This window comes from Sebastes umbrosus, chromosome 17, assembly GCF_015220745.1.
Source record: "Sebastes umbrosus isolate fSebUmb1 chromosome 17, fSebUmb1.pri, whole genome shotgun sequence".
In the NCBI taxonomy this organism is placed as follows: Eukaryota; Metazoa; Chordata; class Actinopteri; order Perciformes; family Sebastidae; genus Sebastes; species Sebastes umbrosus.
In genome coordinates this window covers 23,597,039-23,617,223 of record NC_051285.1, presented here as the reverse complement: position 1 = coordinate 23,617,223, position 20,185 = coordinate 23,597,039, and the positions used below count along the sequence as shown (strand labels likewise).

General features: G+C 41.0%; 1 protein-coding gene across 5 annotated transcripts in view; it reads left to right on the top strand.

The window, feature by feature from the left end:
* The window catches only part of LOC119475805 (Down syndrome cell adhesion molecule homolog), a 116,916-nt gene that overhangs the window by 2,081 nt on the left and 94,650 nt on the right, over positions 1 to 20,185 (top strand). The gene's annotated exons all lie outside the window — the stretch shown is intronic.

Genomic DNA, 20,185 nt, shown 5'->3' with positions numbered 1-20,185 from the left:
GATAGATCTGTCGAGTATCTTCTAGAAAAAGGATTAAATAGGTTGGCTGTGCTTTTTTTCTGGCATTGCACCCGCCATATTAGAAGCACAGACATGGAGTCATTTTGGATTGGAAAAAAAAAAAGAGACAAGCCCTTATCACCCTTGCCCAAGTGCACATCTCACAAAATGCACCCAGATCCTATTTTGTGCACAGCGAATTCCTCAAAGGATAGGTTTGATAAGTGCCAATTGTGTTTGTTTTTGGACTAAAGGTGACTGATTTTTACAGCGAATACAAGAAGGGTGTGTGAGGAAGGGGGGGGGCAATGAGGAGGACAAGGGGCTGTGGGGTAGGGGGTGGGATGTGCGTGTGTTGGGGGGCAGAAATCAGCTCGAAAGAAAATTGGGGTATTCAAAACATCTTTTGAAAGGTAGATGAAGGGAAAGGGGTTAAAAAAAACCTAAAGTGGACACAATGTAAACTGAGAGTAGAGGGCGATGCGTCAAGCTAAGATGACAGGAAAACCATTTTGTGGCCATGCTGAAGGGTTCAATGAAGGCAGTGGTTATTTATAGGAGAGAATGGAGTAAAAGCAGTGACGCTGGTGTAGCAAAGACTCCTTTCTGTAATTGAGGCAAGACAATTTCAAGAAATTGAGGACGCCGATGTCCATTTCAAATCTCACTAAAATGCTGTGCTGAAAAATCTCTGTTTGCTGAGCACGATCTATTGCTTTGCTTATGAATGGCTTTTTCAGTCTCTTTGGTCCAGGCAACAGCGTTGCAAAATGGCTGCTGCTAGAGACATCTACATGGAAACTTTGAATGGCAGCAACAGCACTTGTAATTGTGATGAATGCTATGCTTGTGGTCGCTGCTGATGCAGTGTGCCATTCACGTCGACAGACTCGGCTCATTTGACACTGACCTTTTCTATTGATTCAGAGATTCACATTTTTGAGGCAGCTATTAGAATTGCCCGGGGTGCATTATGACAATCCTCTCTTTGTATTTTGCTTCTTTCTGCACCGTGCTAAATTGACTGTAAGCAGAATAAAGGGGCCGCGATTGTTGATCTCAGACAGTATTCTCACTGCTGCACGTTTGTTTTCCCCCGAACAGACCTGCAAAGATTAGGCTTAATGAGCAGCTTCCATCAGAATCGTACGTTTTGCACCTCTTCTGAACAGAGAGATGTAGCCTCCTGAAATAAAGGCTTTTAGGGCTCTGGTCCAGTACGGGCTGCTGAGGTTGTCTCTATGGAGACCTGGGTAATGAGTGTTGCTGCAGTGTGGGCTTTGGGGTTGAGCAACACTGCACTCTGTTTAGGTGACCCTGATAGATATCAGCCTGCCACTCTTTCCTGATGATAGTTATTGGAGTCACATTTCATTTCAACACTTCTGATCTGATTGAAATGCTTGATTGCTCAAACGCTTTAATAGATTTTTTTTATCTGTCTATGTAGATTTTTGCATTGCCTGTTAGTAGAATATGTCTTTAGAAGATTACAACCACAGCTCTAGCTCTGCAGTGGTCATTTATGAATAGTATCAACTGCACAAACTCCATTTTGCTCTGAATTGCCGTTTGCCAATTTGAGGACACATTTGCAAGCTCATCTACAGTAGATATAAACAATTCACCGCTGTAGAGAGTAAAATCTGCTGTAGAGTTCACTTCAGTGGTGCTTGAGCTTTTAAAGTGCTCTTGCAGAAGTGTCTATTAAAACCTAAATGGAATGGGAACAACATATTCCAGTTATGAAGAGATAAAATTGGGGGAATGGCATAATGTTGTTTTTGCTCAGCTAGGCCGAGGGTGGGGGGGGATCTGACACATGCTCAATTGGACGCTAATAAGCTGTGTAAATATACAGCGAAGCTCCTCAATTGGCTCTCTTAGTATCACTCTGTGCATGTGTATTTTTAGCTTTCCGTTTAGGATGGCGAGGGGCTGCTGGAGAAAAAGGTACCACCGCTTATTAAAACATAAGCATTTTCAGTATGACTTGATCCAGACTTCAAACATGATTAATGTAGGAGCAGAATTCAGTTTCTTTCTACATTTTTTCCCGGTTCAGATCATCACAGCAAACAAATTAAACACAGAAAAACTGTTTCCTATAGCTCCCTCATGCTTAACAACGCTTCTACAAAACAGTGGAGCATCTGAATACCTGTCATCAGCAGTTAGACTGTTCATTTTGATCAGGAGTAACCAAGGCAAGACAGTGACCCTGATGAGGACAGAGATTATAATCAATCAAGCATAGAGAGGAGAGGTGGGATTGCAATAAGGATACCACGCATATAGACGTCATTCAATGGTGTGTATCCATATAATTGTACCAATTAGGAGCAACCGATTGATTTTAATATCTGTCTGTAGTTTACTGGATCTGGAAAGATGGTGGAAAAAAATCAAAAGGGACTTAAAGCATGAAGTTGAATGAAAATTCAGCCAGAGCCGCAATCTTTCCTTAACCAAAGTGCTTTTTTGCCTCAACCTAACCATTCAGGATGCAAACCCTGGTCTCCAGTGTGTAAGTCCACTTTAATAACCCACCATCCACACCACCTGTGACTCCCTCGGGAAACACAGGACTTTCGCCCAGGAGACCGGTGTTCGTGTCCCGTGTGAAACTACAAGTCAAATTTGATTTATTTGTCACATAACTTCCGTACTTACAAAACCACGATCTTTTCCAAAAGCTAACTAAGTAGTTTTTGTCACGTTACTTCCGTACTTAAGTTACGCCACTTGTGGTGTTATTTTAAGTCAAACTGCGATCTTTTCCTAAACCTAAGTAGTTTTGTTGCCTAAGCCTAACCAAATCGATCTATTCCTAAACCTAATTAAGTAGTTTTATTTTGAAAAGACTGGAGCAGAAATTGACACGTGTGTCACGTGTTGTTGGACATTCGTAGGAAAACGCATGTTGTTGAAAGTCGTGCTGGGCGTCATGAAAAAAAAGGGAAATTCGTGTCTATGTACATGAATCAAATAGATTAAATTTTGTGACTATTTCACAAACCGCCAGAGACTGTGTTGTATGCTTCCCTAAAAAAGTATTGGCCAATAACATGAGCAGTATGCAGTATAATTGTATTTTGTAGGAGACTGGGTTGGGGTTTCAACACCATCTTTAGAGCCAATATTTTGTCTCAAACTTTCATGGACGTTTCATCGAGATACAGCACTGCATTTCTATCCACAAACCAGAATCTTTTTTGATTTGAAAAGTGAAACATTTGTCCAGTCTTTAAGAAGAGTTTGACGATTTGATGGTGTATACAAATTTGGCTACTATTTTATTGTTTTGGCCAATTATCGCCAGTCAAAACAGCGTTTGCTTAGAGGTCACATTAAGGCCAGTAGGAAACTAGGTCTGTGCAGACCGGTGTCCTTTGGTATACATCTGTCACTTCATATAGAGCCAGGACGGGTTGACAGAGTCACAGCAACACACATCAGCAAACAACAACTGAGCTCGACTCCTCAGTCGCACGTTAATATGAGCACACCAGTCAACACAATGTAGGCCACTGGAAATGCTGTGATATATTCTTTTTAAGTAAGACGTAGTCACGTCTTGTTTTAGTACTGACCAGAGTGACTGTATTTACTGATGCTACGTGTGATCATCACATAATATTTTTTGACAGTGGCAGAATATTCATACATTTATTTAACCCACATTTTTAGTTTTACATGTTATGATAATTTGCAGTCACCACAGGCAATTATTTCTTCACTATAATACAGAAAAAACACATTTCCTGAAGATTTTGAATTATTTTATAGTCATTTCACAAAGAATTATTAACAGACTCATTCAGTAACATATTTTAATTTAGGTCAGACCTTTTATTCTTTATTGACATCATATTTTCAGGCACTGTTCAAGTCAGGTTTACATTTTTTATTTTCTTCATTGTGAATGAATGTGATGCATAGGGATTAATATTAGAGGGTATTAGTGACACGCTGTCTTCATGGAATCACTAATCACACCAGGATTTGTCAGTGCCATCGGGTCAAGATTTGTGTGTCGCAGCACTGTGTGCCCGCGCCTTAGCTTGGCTGTTTCAGACGAGAGTAGACTCAAGCATATGTTAATGGGTGCACATTGAACTGTTAAAGGTTTCATTTAACCCAGACCAGAAATGCTTAAGGAGATGATAGTGTGTAGTGAGGCAGAAAAAGAGGAGGAAGAGAGGGGGAAGAGGGACACAGAGTCAGCTTGTGTTATGTGGTATCTAAAGCTCAAAGAATCATATCAAATCAGCCTGGTTCTCCATGCAGAAACAAGGCTATTTTAGGCACTTTCCAATGTATCCGACAGTTATAATGTCGGACACCAATTAAGACCCAACAATATTTATTGTATACCCAATAAGAAAAAGACAAGGCAATCATTTTGTCCAGTTATAGCTCACAGTACATATTGAGTGCCACAATTATTGGTGTTTGTACTTGTACGTATGTATGGTTAAATAATGTTAAAACAATGCTTTTTACTGTGTTCGCTGATGACAATCCGTGATGCAACTGACATGAGAACAGTGTGATGATTTATTAAATGTCAGGGAAATACGAAGTTGAATTTAATAAGGTCAAGGCAAATGGGGTAGAAAAACGCTCTGCCATCATTAGAAAGCCAGATACTACAACAGCTAATAAGAGACCTCCTGGCTAGTGAATGTTTTATTGATAAAATGAACAATGTTATAGGTGTTTACCAAAATATGGCGTTCATATACTGTACTGTAGAATTCCTTTGACTTTTTAAGTGACATGCATTGCCAGTGTTCTTGCACAATGGCGTTGCATGAATGTGTAATTAGTACAATAAGACACAGTATTGGTGAGTAAACTCTGTCTTTTGGCATCTGTTAATTATATAGGGCTGTGTATTGGCAAGAATCTAGCGATACGATACGTATCATGATACGAGGGTTACGAGTCAGTATATCGCGATATATTGCGATACTGTAAGCAAGCCGATATATTGCAATTTTTTAAATCTAATTTTAGGAAAGCTGTCATAGTCAAAATCACACCACCATATGCATAAAATCTGAGTTTAAAAAAACTATTTTTCAATGCAACAGTGGGATCTGCATTTGCATTTATCACAGTCCCTAAAACATCCAACATCATAGTACTACTTTTTGATAAGATTACAACACTGCTATCTAGCAGTCGGGGGTTTAAACCAAGCGGCAACCTCCGGTGCTGAGAAATTAAGCCAAAAACTGCAGTTCTTCAAGTTGCCACTTGAGGCTGGCTCCGAAAGTGAGTCATCAATCCCCGTAGACCCCCATGTTAAAATTACCAACTTTACAGCAGAAATAAACATGTTTACAGCCTGGTACAAAAAACTGTTTTGGTCTCTAAAGCTAATTTCCCCTTTCATAACAACTGTACGGGGAGGGGTATATTTTTTTATAACTCGCCAGTTTAAATTTTATTACGGCTTAAAGTTATGCATAATTGAGGGCGTGGCCACTTTGAATGACAGGAGGGTGCCGTCTCAGGTTGCAAGCTGCTAATTGTCTGCTCTGCTGCGTCACCTAACCTGCCTCAGCTCCACCGACGATCCACCCATTTTTGGATTAGCCGGGAGTTAGGCTGTGTCGTCACTGCCAAGCGGGCGACGGCCGGAGCTGCCCACTTAGAGCTTCACAAGGGCTTTTCAGAAATCTATGGAAGACGTCACGGAGACTAAGTCCATATTTTATACAGTCAACAGCTTAAACACGACACAAAATGAACCACTGTCTGCCATGAATCTTTGCATGTGTAAACTATTCATAAAAAAATGTTGTGAATCGATACAGTATCACAAAACATAATATTGCGATACTCAAGTATGCCTCTATTTTCTTAGGTACTGTTAGCCTGGCCGATGACTTAACAAGATGACAATTAGTTGTGTTGTTTGTGTCTGTATGCTTTCATCTTAAAATAGGGCATAGGTTAATGCTGTGGCCACGCAGGTACAGCAAGACGTCAGCGAAGTTGTGCTCAGGCTATTCTATAAGTAAAGGCCTTGCCATTGCTCTTTGCTCATTGTCTAGTTAACACTTGATGTCTAATATGACAGATAAAGATGTATCAGCAGGCTAATTATATTTTTCATTTCAATAAAACAACAACTAAAAACAGATGGTGACATTACCTACTCAGACCCATACACTGATGTTTTGGTTGGCAGCTCTAGCTCAGCTAAAATGACCCACTGCATCTATTCAATAGCAGAGGAGCCTCTGTGAGATGTAGTGATGATTTAGACTGACCTCAGCACAGAATGTGTACATGTAATATCTGCTGTACAGCCTTTGTCAGACCCTTCTGAGATCGGGGGAAACGCAGTCAGAATAAAGACAGACATGCAAAGAGCTTTGTTGTGTTCACAGAAGGTAAATCAGAGATCTGCTTAGCTGCTGTTGTCAGGTATGAAGATATTGAAAGCCAGAGGCAATACATGTAGGATGAAGAATCAGGGGGCTTTCTGTAAAGTTGTCTGCACATTATGCATTATGTTCATACACAACCAATTTGCAATAATAATTTGTGTTTACTGGCAGCGCAGGGTCAGAAGCAGGGTGACATTCATAAAGCGAAATGGGCAAACACAGTGCTTGATCTTACTCGACAGACTTGTGCTGAGCCTTACATTGATATTTACATATTTAACCAGCATTATTTTTTCCTTTATTCGACAAAATCATTTTAGCTGCCTAAACCCTTATCGTGCTTTAGTTCAGTAGAGCTGATTTTCTTGGAATCAAAAATTGAGAACCGTTGGTGCATTGGCAAATGTTGACATTGAATCTTTTGTGTATCTTGGTTGCTTTTACATCGAAGATATCTGCAAAATACGTCAGCAGTGGACATTTCCGTATGTTTAATGTGAATATTTTGATTCATTAGGTGGCGTTGCATTATCCCCCAACATGTGTTTTTGTAATGCAAAATCCTGTAGCTGCATTATGAATGTTATTCTTGGGAGAAAAGGTCGGTCACTGGGGTGATTGTTGCCAAACGACTCCTACAGAGACTCTGCCTGTTGGGGCTTCTTCATGTCCATTGTGGTTATAGACACCTGTCTGCATGCACAGAGAGATAAGCCTAATCTGATTCCAATTTATTACGATGTCTGTATATGTCTGAGAGGAAGAGAGGGAAGTGAGTAAAGTACTGACGCCCAACAGGGTGTTGCTGACTTGACTATGACTTGTCCCAAACTACATGTGATTATATGGGGAGACACATGGTACCCATAAAACCAATTTCCAGGTCAAGGGATCCCTTTAAAGATGGCCATGCCAGTTTTTCCTTGCCTAAATTTAGCACAAGTTTAGAACGTTATTTAGGCTCCTTTGTGACAAGCTAGTTTGACATGGTTGGTGAAAATGGATTGCTTAGGTTGTTCTAGATTCATGTGCTACAAGTATATTCACTAGCTTTAAAACTGAGCCCCGTTACAACCTAAAAATCGCAAGTTGTGTTAAAGAAATGTGTGGCGTTAAAACAAATTTGAGTTAACGCGTTATTATCCAAAAGTTGTAGCCTTTAACAGAGGGGTCTGTTGTCCTTGTGAAAATTCTGACATTTTAAATCCCTCTGAGAAGTAGGCTACAAAATAAAAGACTGTCTTGCATTGCAAAGATTAATACTCACTATTTATTTTCTTAAATACTTTAGAGAAAGCATAAGAAATACTGTAATCGGGTTCAACAACACATAATTCATGTCAGTCATATTTTGTAAATGACTACTTATGTGTAATACATAATTTATATTGTTTATAACTTAATATTTGTTCCTCAATTATACACTTAAAACAGTGGATAAGTACCTCTGTTTTCTGTGTAAGTGGGCAACAAGGCTGGTAAACTGATAAATTAGACTATTTACTAAATTAATTCATCAACAAAACTTGAATTTTGTTGAGAGTAACCAAGGTTAAAAGGCTTCGATCAAGATATTTGCAATGTTATTAGTAAAAGCACAGTGCATTCTGAACACGAGAGTCTCAAGTGGTCAGGTCCCTGTGCCATATAGTCTTTGTAGGGAAATAGGTAGAGGTGACCTGGGACTGCTACAGAACAAAACATTGGTTAAAATACCAGTAATATGGTTCTCTACGAGAGCAGGGTGTGGCTTCATCGGATGGAATAGAGAGAATGGGAATTAAAAAAAATATTCTATATAATTAAATAATGAAAAATAGACATAGTAATAATATTTTCTTTTATTGTGAAGAAAAACTGAATATTAAACTATAAAAGACTTAACCGACAAGAAATTGTAGAATCAGGACCTCACTGGCAATTTCTTCCCCTGTGGCTGACTGCTGGACGTATTCATTAGGCAGAACCAAACCGTGCTGATTAGCATTCAGAATCCAGCTCTGTTCCTGTAGCCCGAAATGTGAAACATTTTCAAACATTATGGCAAATGTTTCATTAAAGTGTTGCTAGCCCCCAGCTCCATTCCGCTCCAGTCTCCACTCTATCAGGCCTTCCCCAGAAGTGATTATGCTAATTGCTGTTTGATCAGATGATTAAATTATAATTTGATTAATCCCGGGCACTAAACGCTCTGAATACGTTGATGTGTATTTTGCTGCCTGGCAGTGTTTGCAGAGCCCCCCTGTCACCAGCCGGGGCTGTCTGACACACACGATCCAGGTATAGGACAGGCAGAGATGTATGTAAGGCTGCATTGGGAGGTAGTTATGAACAGGGAATGAAACACTGCATTTGATGTACTGTGGTCTGGTAATCACAGCAAACATGATGATTAATAAAGGATTGCTCTCGTCTTGTGTGTAGATTGAGTGCAGCTCTAATGCAGATCGCTGCCATTTTCTCACCATTGCCTGTCTCTGTTACTCTCAATTGACTGTGTATCCATCAGGGTGATTTATAATAGTGCTGTATAGACAGGCTCCTGTAGGACTAGATAATGAGGGTCCTATGTTGTATAGGATTCAATGCCACTCTGGCATCACAAGATTTTAGTATGACTATTCTGCGATTTCAGTCTTGATTGAAGGTATATCAAGATTTCTAATAAAAAGAAACGGGACACACAGATTCACATATAGAATAGATTGGCTCACTATATGTTTGCATTGTAGCAATAAGGGAGGACCCTCTCCTGCAGTGGGGTTGCTGAAGATGAAATACTCACGCCTTTGAGGCAAATGGAGGGCTGTTGAGGGGAGGGTAGGCGGGGATGGAGGGAGAGAGTGTTGATGGGGGGGTGGGGTGGGATTTCTGAGGCACAAGAGGATGGCTGTGGGCGGAAAGGCAACGATGTCTAGTCATCTGACCCACAATCCCATTTAACCCCAGGACTTTGATTTGCCCTCCACTGTCAACTGCTTATTTCGCCTCTATTGTTTCTCTCCTGCAAATGACTTTTATTTTCACCACCTCGAGATGATGCAAAACAACACGGCAAACAGAGCCAACAATCTCTCTAATCTGTTATTGTGATTCCGGCAGTCCTATATTCTGTTTGTTTATCAATTTTGATGCAATTAAATCATAGCTTTTCTTGCAATAACTTGCAATAATGTAATCCACATAAAACACCACTATGATTAAGATAGAAGCACATTTATTGTACATTTTTCTATACAAAGCCTTTAATTCAATGTAAATAATACAAGGGCAACAACTCACACTCTTGCATACAAAAATGTAGGGGTGGGAAAAAAATTTGATTCACCTATGTATCACGATTTTATTTCTTTTTACGTTTTTTAAATGGATTTTTTAATGCCAGAATTGATATTATATTTGCTTCATTTGAGTCTATGCAGAGTTAGAAAGAAGTTACCGCTTTTATTATTGTATTCTGAGTAACGTGACGTCATATTCGTTCCGTATTCGTCAACCAAAACGAAACCGCAGCCGGCCGCAGCGAGCCGAAACGCGAAAGTAGAAAACGGCGAAGGGTCTGCATGGATACGAACTGCACCCTCATATATTAAATCCAAAGTGGTAAACACTACAGATACAGTAAAGTATGGAAACACTTTGGGTTTCACACATAGCAGGAAAAGCAGAACTAGACATCACGGCTAAAGCTGCATGCTAACTCTGTCATGGACAGGAAATGTTATGGTATTGCGGTAACGTGCAGTCAAGCCGGCCGTCACTCTCATCTCAGTGGTCAAATCCGCCAACGCTACAACTGTAGAGCACCCATATACTGACATTTATGTTAAATGCATTCAAACGGCCCCGATGGAGCTGACCATGGGTGTATAAAGAGAACGGAGCTGACGGGAGAGCTAGAGACGGACTTGGCGAAGTTAGCGGAAGTATACACGTGACTATGTCCGGTTTTCAAAATAAGGTGTTAACAAAGGGAACTGAATATACATAATACATATATAGAAATAAGATTGATTGGATTATATTTACTAGAAGTATAACACATTACATGTCCCTTATAAATTAAAAATAAAATACCACTAATTTGTGAGGGAAATGTCTTTATTCTTTGATTTTTGGGTTGCTGGAAAGAATTTAATAAATAATGCCCAACAATGATTGATATATTTGACTTCAGGACATCTCTGACTACATACATGCTGAAATTCAAACATTTTTACTCTATCAATTTAGATATTTTCCAAAGTAAAAGTCCCTAGAATTGTAAGATTTAACTTTTTCCAATGGTCTAGGGTTAAAAAAGTTAACAAAAATTACAATAAATTGTAATCGCAATACTTGTAGAATCGTAATACTTAAAAATCGCAATACATATCAAACCGGCACCCAGGTATCGTGATAGTATCGAATCGGGAGATAGGTGTATCTTCCCTGCCCTGCAAAAATGTGTGTCAGTGCTAATGTTTGTACAGACATCACATGTTAGGACATCACAGTAGTGGTGCTAAATGCACAAAACTGCAAAATAAAAATGGTAAACGTATTTTCTTTGTTAGAATAATGTCCTCTATCTTGCATTTTTTGCATGACTGAATGAATTCAGTCGCCTACCGTCTTCTTCTCTTTTGTATGTTTTGAGAATGTATTCTAGAAAAACAAATTCTCATCCAAGTGGGTCATTTATACACCAGTACAGCATCTCACTGCTTCCCCAGTGTGGATTACTGGTTCACAACCTCAAACAAGGCCCAAGGAAGCTGATGTATGTGTGTTTGTTATATAAGAAGAGTTTTCATATCCCACACACTTGTGATGGTGGAGAGGAGCCCTGCATGGAGTATTTGGTGGGCCTAATGGTGCGGCTGCACTGATCGGACATGCAGAGACATGAGTGAGAGCATTGCTTTCTCTCGGATTGTTTTGGGATTTATTCGATGCAAGAAATGCCTAGCTAACTATGTTTCCTAGTTCATCATCTCCAATATGTTCTGTGGATGATCTGTCTAAATGGACACACATCTGTCAGAAATGGACACATCACCTAAGTGCTGAATGGACACTTTTCTTTGAAAAACAAGTCAAACTAAACGACAGCAGACAGGCTGAACATATCAGTGCCGCCTGAACTGGAGTAAACATTTCCCCGTCACATTTCTGACCTGTGGTTTGCTCACCACCCGTGTTGCATTTTAGCTCTCAGTCATAAATGTCAGCATGTTAAGTCACCACTTGCCTCCAGTCATATGTCAAATCATGTCAAATTTATTTATTAAAAAAAAAATATTTAAGGAAAAACAGATTAGTTATGAAGAGCATTATATAGCACATCAGAAAAAAAGCTCGTGTTTTTTAATGGCTAAGACCAACCTTTAATGCAGAATTGAATAGATGTCTCTTCAGTTAGTAACCTGCTGCACTGTTGGAACTCTGACAAGAGAAACGATGTAAAACTCTGCTCGGATTTGTATTCTATTCAGATACATATGAAATGTATATGTTGGCTCCTGTGCTGTGCTGGATGTAGATGATCTTCAAGCTGTCAGCCTTCCTCCTTCAGCTAATCTTCTCGTTCATCCCTCCCTGCTGAGTTTAATGTCCTACCTCTCGGCTCACCTGTGATCCACCTCCCTTCTCTCTCTCTCTCTCTCTCTCTGTCTGTCTATCAGCTCAGTCACAGTTGCACTTGACAGTATAGCAAGTAGAGGTGGGAAGAATCTTACTGAAACAGAAACAATGCGTCTTTTCCACTCTCTAAAAACATGCACAGTGTATATTGTGCTGCGATGTATAGAAATTTGAGTTTCTATACATTGAATGATACATTCAAATACATGACATTTAGCAGGTACAATGTTTACCATGTTCCCCATCGCAACTATCCAATAGTTGAGATATTTCAGTCTGCACTGACCCCACCGACAGCCCAACATGGCCATCCATAGAGCCATGTTGCTAGCATGGCTTTCAACCATTTTATTTTAACATCATTTATGATTCGTTTGTTGCCTCGGCCGAGAAGAAGATTGCAGTGTTGTGTCAGAAGAAAGGCGCACATTGCTAAGGTATGTGATGTGTTGCAATTGGCTCTATAACACAATATGTATGTGTGCTATCTTCTGTGGGCTCCAGAGCTCTGGAATGTAACCAGCGTCTACATCAAGCTCTGATTCACACTTTGATATTCATGTGGAATAATATCAGAAGTTACTACATCGGGAACATCCTGTCATTTCAATGCTGTGTCACTTAGGAAGGGTAATGGAGCATTATGAATGTCTCATATGGTTGTTTTTACCTCTTCCGCTTCTGTCTTCTTGATGTGCCTTTGCATATTAGCTTCAGTGGCAGCAGCTAGAGTTTGTTTACTCACTCACAGGAGTTTCTCCTCTTTACTCCTTAGCCATCTCTCTCTCTCTCTCTCTCTCTCTTATTTCTCTCTCCCCCCTCTGTCTCAGTCGATTTGCAGTATTTGTCCGTTTCCACCTTGGCGATGTAACTGATTAAGGTCTTCAAAGTACCCAGTAAGTGGGAACTCCCTCCTCTCCTGTTGGCGCTCATGTAAATGAGCGTTCATATGCATCAACTAACCCACTCCACGGCGACTCTCGTCTCGCCCTCCAGAGAGTTGACATCAGAGGAGGGTATCATTGGTTTTACATAGCGGCTGCGTGGCACTGAGCGCACCGCTCAACATTATTCATGAGGGCAAAATGGGAGCCGGTGATTTGGGAGAGTGAGGGGACCTTGTTCTCCGATCTGTGCATCCCGGATCAGCGCTGCACTTCTCTTTACCGATTACTGTGTAAGCCCCTAGGGCAGGAGAGGAGGGGGTGGAGGTTGTGGGGGTGAAGGGGGTGGGGGTGGGGGTTTGGATGCTTACTCACTGTCATCATGAGGCCGTCCTGTCCTCCACCCCATCTCCACTGTCCCTCCCCCTTTTGCAATCCCCCAGCCCCCACTCTCCCCTCCCTAGGCGGTCTCTGCAGAGCTCTGCCTTAATTACCTGCATCGCCTGCCATGAGCTGTCAGTGTGGCTCAGTGCTTGTTTGCCCCAGTGGAGTTGCCCTAATGTCTTGATGCCCTGGTGCCCACTGTAGCACCACAGAGAACTCTGACCTGGTGAAGGCCACACTGTGGCTGAGAGCCAATTGGACTCTAATGTTTAAATACATTAGCGGCAACGGGCAGGCTAATAGCTAATTCAGTGTGATAAAATCATAAGAGAAAAGGGTGAATATCAGGACGTTGTCGCAGGAAAACAAAGCAGTCAACCAGCACATCTGAAATAATGTGAAGCATCAGTGAGTTTTTTTTGTCATTTCAACGAGAAAACAAGCCGAGCACATTCATCTATGGTTTGATTAATGGTGTTTGGTTGAGGTAAACACAGGCCGAGCAAAAAGTCCCTGACACATCAGTGGGCTAATGCACAGGCTAATGCATAGGCCTATTTATGTTGTGTGTTAGTGGGACCTGTATTGATCAGACATTTACTTAAATAAATTGCCTGGGTGATTTGGAAGCAACCACTGATGGGCACTGCCAGAGTGGAGGTTCACGGGTCTTACTGAACGCACTGTAGAGCGCTGCAGCAATGAGTCCTAAAACACAGAAATGAGTTAGCATTTTAGCACTTCCGGTTCCCTCGTCTGGAGGTCGATGGTGTTTTTTGAACGTGTTTTTAGTTAGATGCCTGAAATAAAGTCTGTGGTTAACGCAAGCTGAAGAGATTTTTTTCTACGTCATAAAATACATCAATAAATACCCTATTCGTGAATTTTGAAGCCTTAATGTGTCTTTAAAAAGGCGGTTGCTAACAAGTGGCTAAATGAGACTACTTTACAGCCTCGTTGTTTATAGTAGAGCTCAAGCGACCGTGGTGTAAACGTTAGCTTTTTACTTCTGGCGATTGCATTCACGCGTCAAAAATCAGAAAAGTTCATTTGTGAAGATTATCTTGCTGAGCAAAACCTGTAAATATCATAAATGTGTGTTGTTTGCCACAGAGCTTATTTTTCTGCAATAATCCAAAACCCAATGGAAAAGTCCCGTTGGCTTTTTGTCAAGGGAACCCAGGGCGATGCTAGCTTGCTGGTTGGCCTACAAAAATACGTCATCCCTGGAGCGCTCTATACAGGGAAAAATATAAGACATGTCAGTTCATTCTTTCGGAATAGGAATATTATTAAGTATTTTTGCAACTGGTGCCTGCTCTCACAGCATTCTCCGTAATGGTGGCAGGCAAAAAAACAGCAGCATTACGGCCTGCATCGTCTCCTCACTGTCTCACCTGTCAACCAAGCCCATGTCAGCCTCTATGTTCGCGGGCTCCGAGACATTAGCGCTCATCCCCCAACCCAACATCCCTCTGACACGCCCGCGTGCACTCTCCTTGACCGAAGCGTGTCTGGTGCCCTTGAGCTCCAAACGCAGCAGCAGAGGCTCCACAATGGGAGGATTGCATTAGGAGTCACCTGCAATCCACGATTAGAGGCTTCAGCGGGCCCTGCCACCAATAGGTGCTGACATCTGGGACTCTGCCAAGCATTATTTCACACAGCAAGGAAACGGGACCCACACTTCACTAACCCAACAGGACCCCCCCCCCGCTCCTTCCTGCCCCTCCTCTGAGCTTTGCTAAGACCAAAAACACAGAAAAAAAAAGAGAGTGCATCTATTATACATGTGTGGGATTCATAATTGAACGATATCACTTTTTCCTCTTTGTGGTTTTGGCTCATGGAGAACTGATGTCGATTAAGACTGTCGAAGGCGCTGGCAAAGGCTGGCATATGGCGACTGTTAGCGAGAGCATGTGTGTGTGTGGGCATGATAGGCATGGGAGTGCGTTGGTGTTCAGCATAATATTGTAATGGGCATGTGTGTGATGCCAAAGCCGTATCAAGAAGAGTGAGATAGAATGACTTGAAGGGTTTGTACAGTTTGTGAGCGTGAGGGATTAAATATGAAAATAAGAATGGGACTAGAGATGTTCCGATGACATTTTTTCCTTCCCGATACCGATTTCAATACTTGATGGTATTGGATCAGTGGGTAGACTGGCGTTCTCACTGATACTCAAGCCCGAATTTTGGGGAGTATCGGACACATTTCCGATACTGGTGTCGGTATCGGAACAACTCTAAATGGAAACTTGTTTTATCCAAAAATCTCAGGACACAAGAAGGAACTTTAAATGAAAGGGAGGAAAGAAACAGCCCAATCATTTAGGTCTACTCAGTAAGCAGTCGCAACATCTTTAGAAGATAATTCATTTTAAAGTAAGATTAAAAAAAGCAGCACTATCAACAGAGACAGGAATCCTTTGAGATGCGGACCAAAGCGTTGCAGACTGCAGGCTTAATCTGCCAACCGGTGCTGACGGCTGACCGACTATCGATAGGGTCCACATAAATCTTTCATCTCTCGTTTCAGGATTCAGCCTGCTCTCGTTTTGATCTTACCCGGGCGTTATCAATACATCCTCAAAAGTGCGCCTCTTCAGTCTGCAAAAACAATTGCGTTACATATCTCTGAGATGCGCATTTGTATGTGTTACATCTTACTATTTTATGACAGCCGTTAATGAGATTATTATTTAACGGTGCCGTACACAAACACACTTGATGACAGCCAACAGCCACCCACATACTGTCTCCTTTGCTTGCAAGCAAGCATTATGATAAATTGGGCTGGTTTGTCTTGGGCTATTAATTTGCAACTGAATATTCATATAATATCCCCCCCAAAAATACAAATTCTGTTTATGTAATTTCAGCTTTATTAGATAATTCTCAGTGAAGAGTCAAAGGAAATACATTGCAAGGAGTCTGTGTCTACTATTAAACAGATTTGAATGCCTTATTGGACAAGTAGGGTGACGTGTTATAAAGGAGGATTTATTTTTCCTTTTACCCAACTTCACTCTTTAACCAGGACACAGCAGAGTGTGTGTGTTGTTTACCACACATCTCCTACAGATCCCTGATTTTAGGCGGCACTGCTTTTCAGTTGCAGGTACTCGTGAAGGTCCAGTGGATGATAAATACAGATCAGCAGCAGAGTCAATCAGCGGGCAGCTGAGTGCAGTGTGACTTCCTCTCTCTCTCTTCGCATGCGTTGTTTGTTTTGCACCTGCATCCTCCTGCAAAAGGTGGAGCAAGTCAGAATGTGAGAGACGGGGTCAGAGGAGCGTGAAGGAGAGATGAAGGTTATGAAAGGAATACAGACAGCCAAAGCAGAGCATGGAGAAAGAGAATGAGGTGAAAAGGAATAAGGGGAAAAGAAAGAGGTTGTGGGATACAGCTGAGACGGAGCACGCCTTTGACCTCTGTCATGGCGTCTCTCCTATCCTTCTCCCTTTTCTTTACATTCTCCGTTAATAGCAGCCTGCGTGTCACTGTCGGAGTGCTTCCCAGCTTTCCCGCCTCCCCACTCAAACCCCGCCCTCGCTGTTTTCCTTGGCACTGCGCTGAAAAATAAATGCACTCCCACTGTATCCGTCTGAACTGTTGGGATCTGGCAGGGTTTTGCGTCCATCAGGCTTTCTAATTTTAAGGAATCAGCCACCCAGAAATGGGTGGTGGTGGAGGGTCTCAATTTTTTATGAGTTGGTGCAAAGCGGATTGAGACAAAAGCAGTTATGAGGCATGCCTTTCTTCTTCTTCGCTCATTCACCTTTCAAACACACTCAGACCAGCGGCTGCATGATGGCTGTTTGTTCTGGTTTTACAGTGTCAGCTACTGCAGCCACCATCCCACTGTTAAAACCTCCTGTTCTATTTCCACCAGTAACAGTTACACAGCTTCTATTTAGACTCAGTTAAGACTCGAGGGTGGGATTCAAATACAACATTTAATAGTTTTAGGTACAGATAGTATTTTAAATCACCGTTATACTGTACTTTTATTTCACGGTATTTTTTGTGACTCTTAACTAAAAGAAAAAGACCTGTTTGTGGAACAAAACTGAATTTATAAGATGAATGTTCTTAAATGCAATATAACATTTAGAGCTGGGACAATACACCTATCTCCGGATTCGATATTACTATACTTGGGTACCGATTTGATATGTTGTTGCAATTTTTAAGTATAGCGGTTCTATGTTACGATTTATTGCGAAATTGTGAAAAATATCTAAATTAATACATTAGAATGTTTGATTTCCAGCATGTATGTAGTCAGAGATGTCCTGAAGTCAAATCTATCAGTCATTGTCAGGCATTATTTATTAAATGTTTCTTAAATTAGTGGTATTTTCTTTTTAATTTTAAGGGACATGTAATGTTTTATACTTCTGGCGAATATAATCAATCAATCTTATTTCCATATATGCATTTTGTACATACAGTTCCCTTTGTTAACACCTTATTTTGAAAACGTACGTACAACATACCACGGAGATGAGAGTGACGGCCGGCCGTTTCCTTTCAATGACAGAGTTAGCATGCAGCTTTAGCCATGATGTCTAGCTCTGGTATTCCTGGCAAGGAACACAGCCAAAGTGTTTCCATACTTTACTGTATGTGTAGTATTTACCACTCTGGAATTACAATGTGAGGGTGCAGTTCGTATCCATGCAGACCCTCCGCCATTTTCTACTTTCTCGTTTCTGCTCGCTGCGGTTTGTTTTGGTGACGGATACGGAACAGATATGACGTTACTCAGACTACAACAATGAAAGCGGTAACTTCCTTCTACCTCTGCATAGACTCAAATGCAGAAAATATATTGATTCTGGTATTAAAAAATTATTTCAAAAAAGTAAAAAAAAATAAAAAAAAGAATCACGACACATAGGTGAATTGATTTTTTTTAACACTGCAGTAATATGAAATACTAGAACAGATTACTGCATGCTAACCCAGTGACTGTGACACATTAATACTCATATATATATATATATATATATTTATTATTTTTATAATATATAACAAGAATTCAGTACATTTATATATATGTATTTATTTGTTATATTTTGTTTTACAAAGTTGTAAGTCAAGCCTGATGTTGCCTTACACATTAAAGAACGATCACAGTCACTTCCACACGGTGAGGCCTATACAGCTTATTAATTAAACACTGATCGGTACTCGGTATCAGCCGGTACCCAAAGTATCGCTATCAGTATCGAGACTGAAAAAGTCAGATCGGTGAGTCCCTATATTATAGTAAAGATGATGCCGTTTATTGTTAAATACCTGCAACTACCAAGACTTGTGCGTGCGTGCGTGCGTGCGTGCGTGCGTGCGTGCGTACATGCGTGCGTACGTGCATGCATGCGTTAGTACGTGCGTGGCAATTTTTGCAGATGACAAGAGCCAACATGTCTGTTTTGTAGCCAAATGATCTAAATTGTGGTGAAATAGTCCTCTACTGATCAGCCACACAGTCACAGCAGCTCCCTGCTATTCATAACAGATGCTGAGATTTTATGATCATCTTGATGGCAGATTCTCCTACTTGAGAAAACGACTGGCAAGCTGTTACTCTGTGTGTTTACATTACTGTAAATTAACCCTTGATAAGCTCTTCATACATCATTATGGGTAGTGATTCATTTAGAGGGGCTCTTTTTTTTGCCTGTACTTCACATTAGGGCCTTTTCACCAATGCTTTTTTTTTTTTTGGTATATGTACTGCATTAATGCTGCTCTGTTAAATGTGAGGAAATAAGAAATAGTGATAAAAGTAATAAGTAATCTGTATATGTGAAGGTTAATGCGCAGTATGCTTAGTATTTGCAACACATTTTAAAGGAAGCTTCTAAACTGATGATGTATTGGTGTTACAGAGTAGCCCAGTTAGTAAACATACAGCATGCAGAGAAATTTGAGTAGTGTCATGTGTTGACAGAACGATAAAAGCTGAAGGTTATTTATCTGCATGTCTGCCAGCTACAAAACAGGATAGCCTGTCACAATGTAAACACAAGAATGTGTTGCCAAGCTTTATCAGCACACTTGTTTTTCAGTCTTCACTGTTGTCAGGTTACTCATTTATTGGTAAAATGACACCTGAATATTTGTCTCCCCATCGATCGATAACGATCAGTGTTTTGAGGTAATTAATGTTCAGGTTTTAGCGTCGTCAAACTGGCAATCAATAATTAAAAAAATCCCCCAGAACTGGCTAGTGTCGCGGCTCCTCTGCCTTCTCTCACCTCTCCTTGAATAAGAAACTACAGCCGTGTAGCTGTCGACAACTACAACCGTTTGCCTTTCAACACCTCCGGGCCTGGCCCTCTGAGTACTGCATGTGTGAAGTGAGTGCTGCTGGAAATGTGCGGAAACATGTGTACGCCGTGGTGTTTGTTTGTCTTAACAGGTTGAACGACCAGTGGGTGGAAGTGGCCGGTGATTTGAGCGCGCTCATTAGGAATTTATGAAGCGCTAAAATGTTTGGTCTCTGGGGAGGGGGGATTGGCAGCTGTCGCGCGGGCAGGCTGGCGACAGGAAGGCAGAGAGCCCGCATTAGAGAGAGCAGAGAGACTGTAGAGATACAGTGGCGATGCCTGAAATATTTACAGACAGTGGCTGTTCACAGAACGTAATGTAATGTACCTCTTTTTTTCACCCACAGCATTGTTTGTTCACTGTGGAATTTCATTTTAAAACTACAATTTGCATTTTTTTCTTTGGCTTTCCCAATCGGCTACCTCCGGCGCAAACACGGAAGTGCCAAAAACTGTAGTTCTTCGAATTGCCAGTTGAGGCAGGTTCTAATAGCAAGTTTATCTCGTTTTCTTACCTGATGTGTTTTTTCCTGCGACTCCT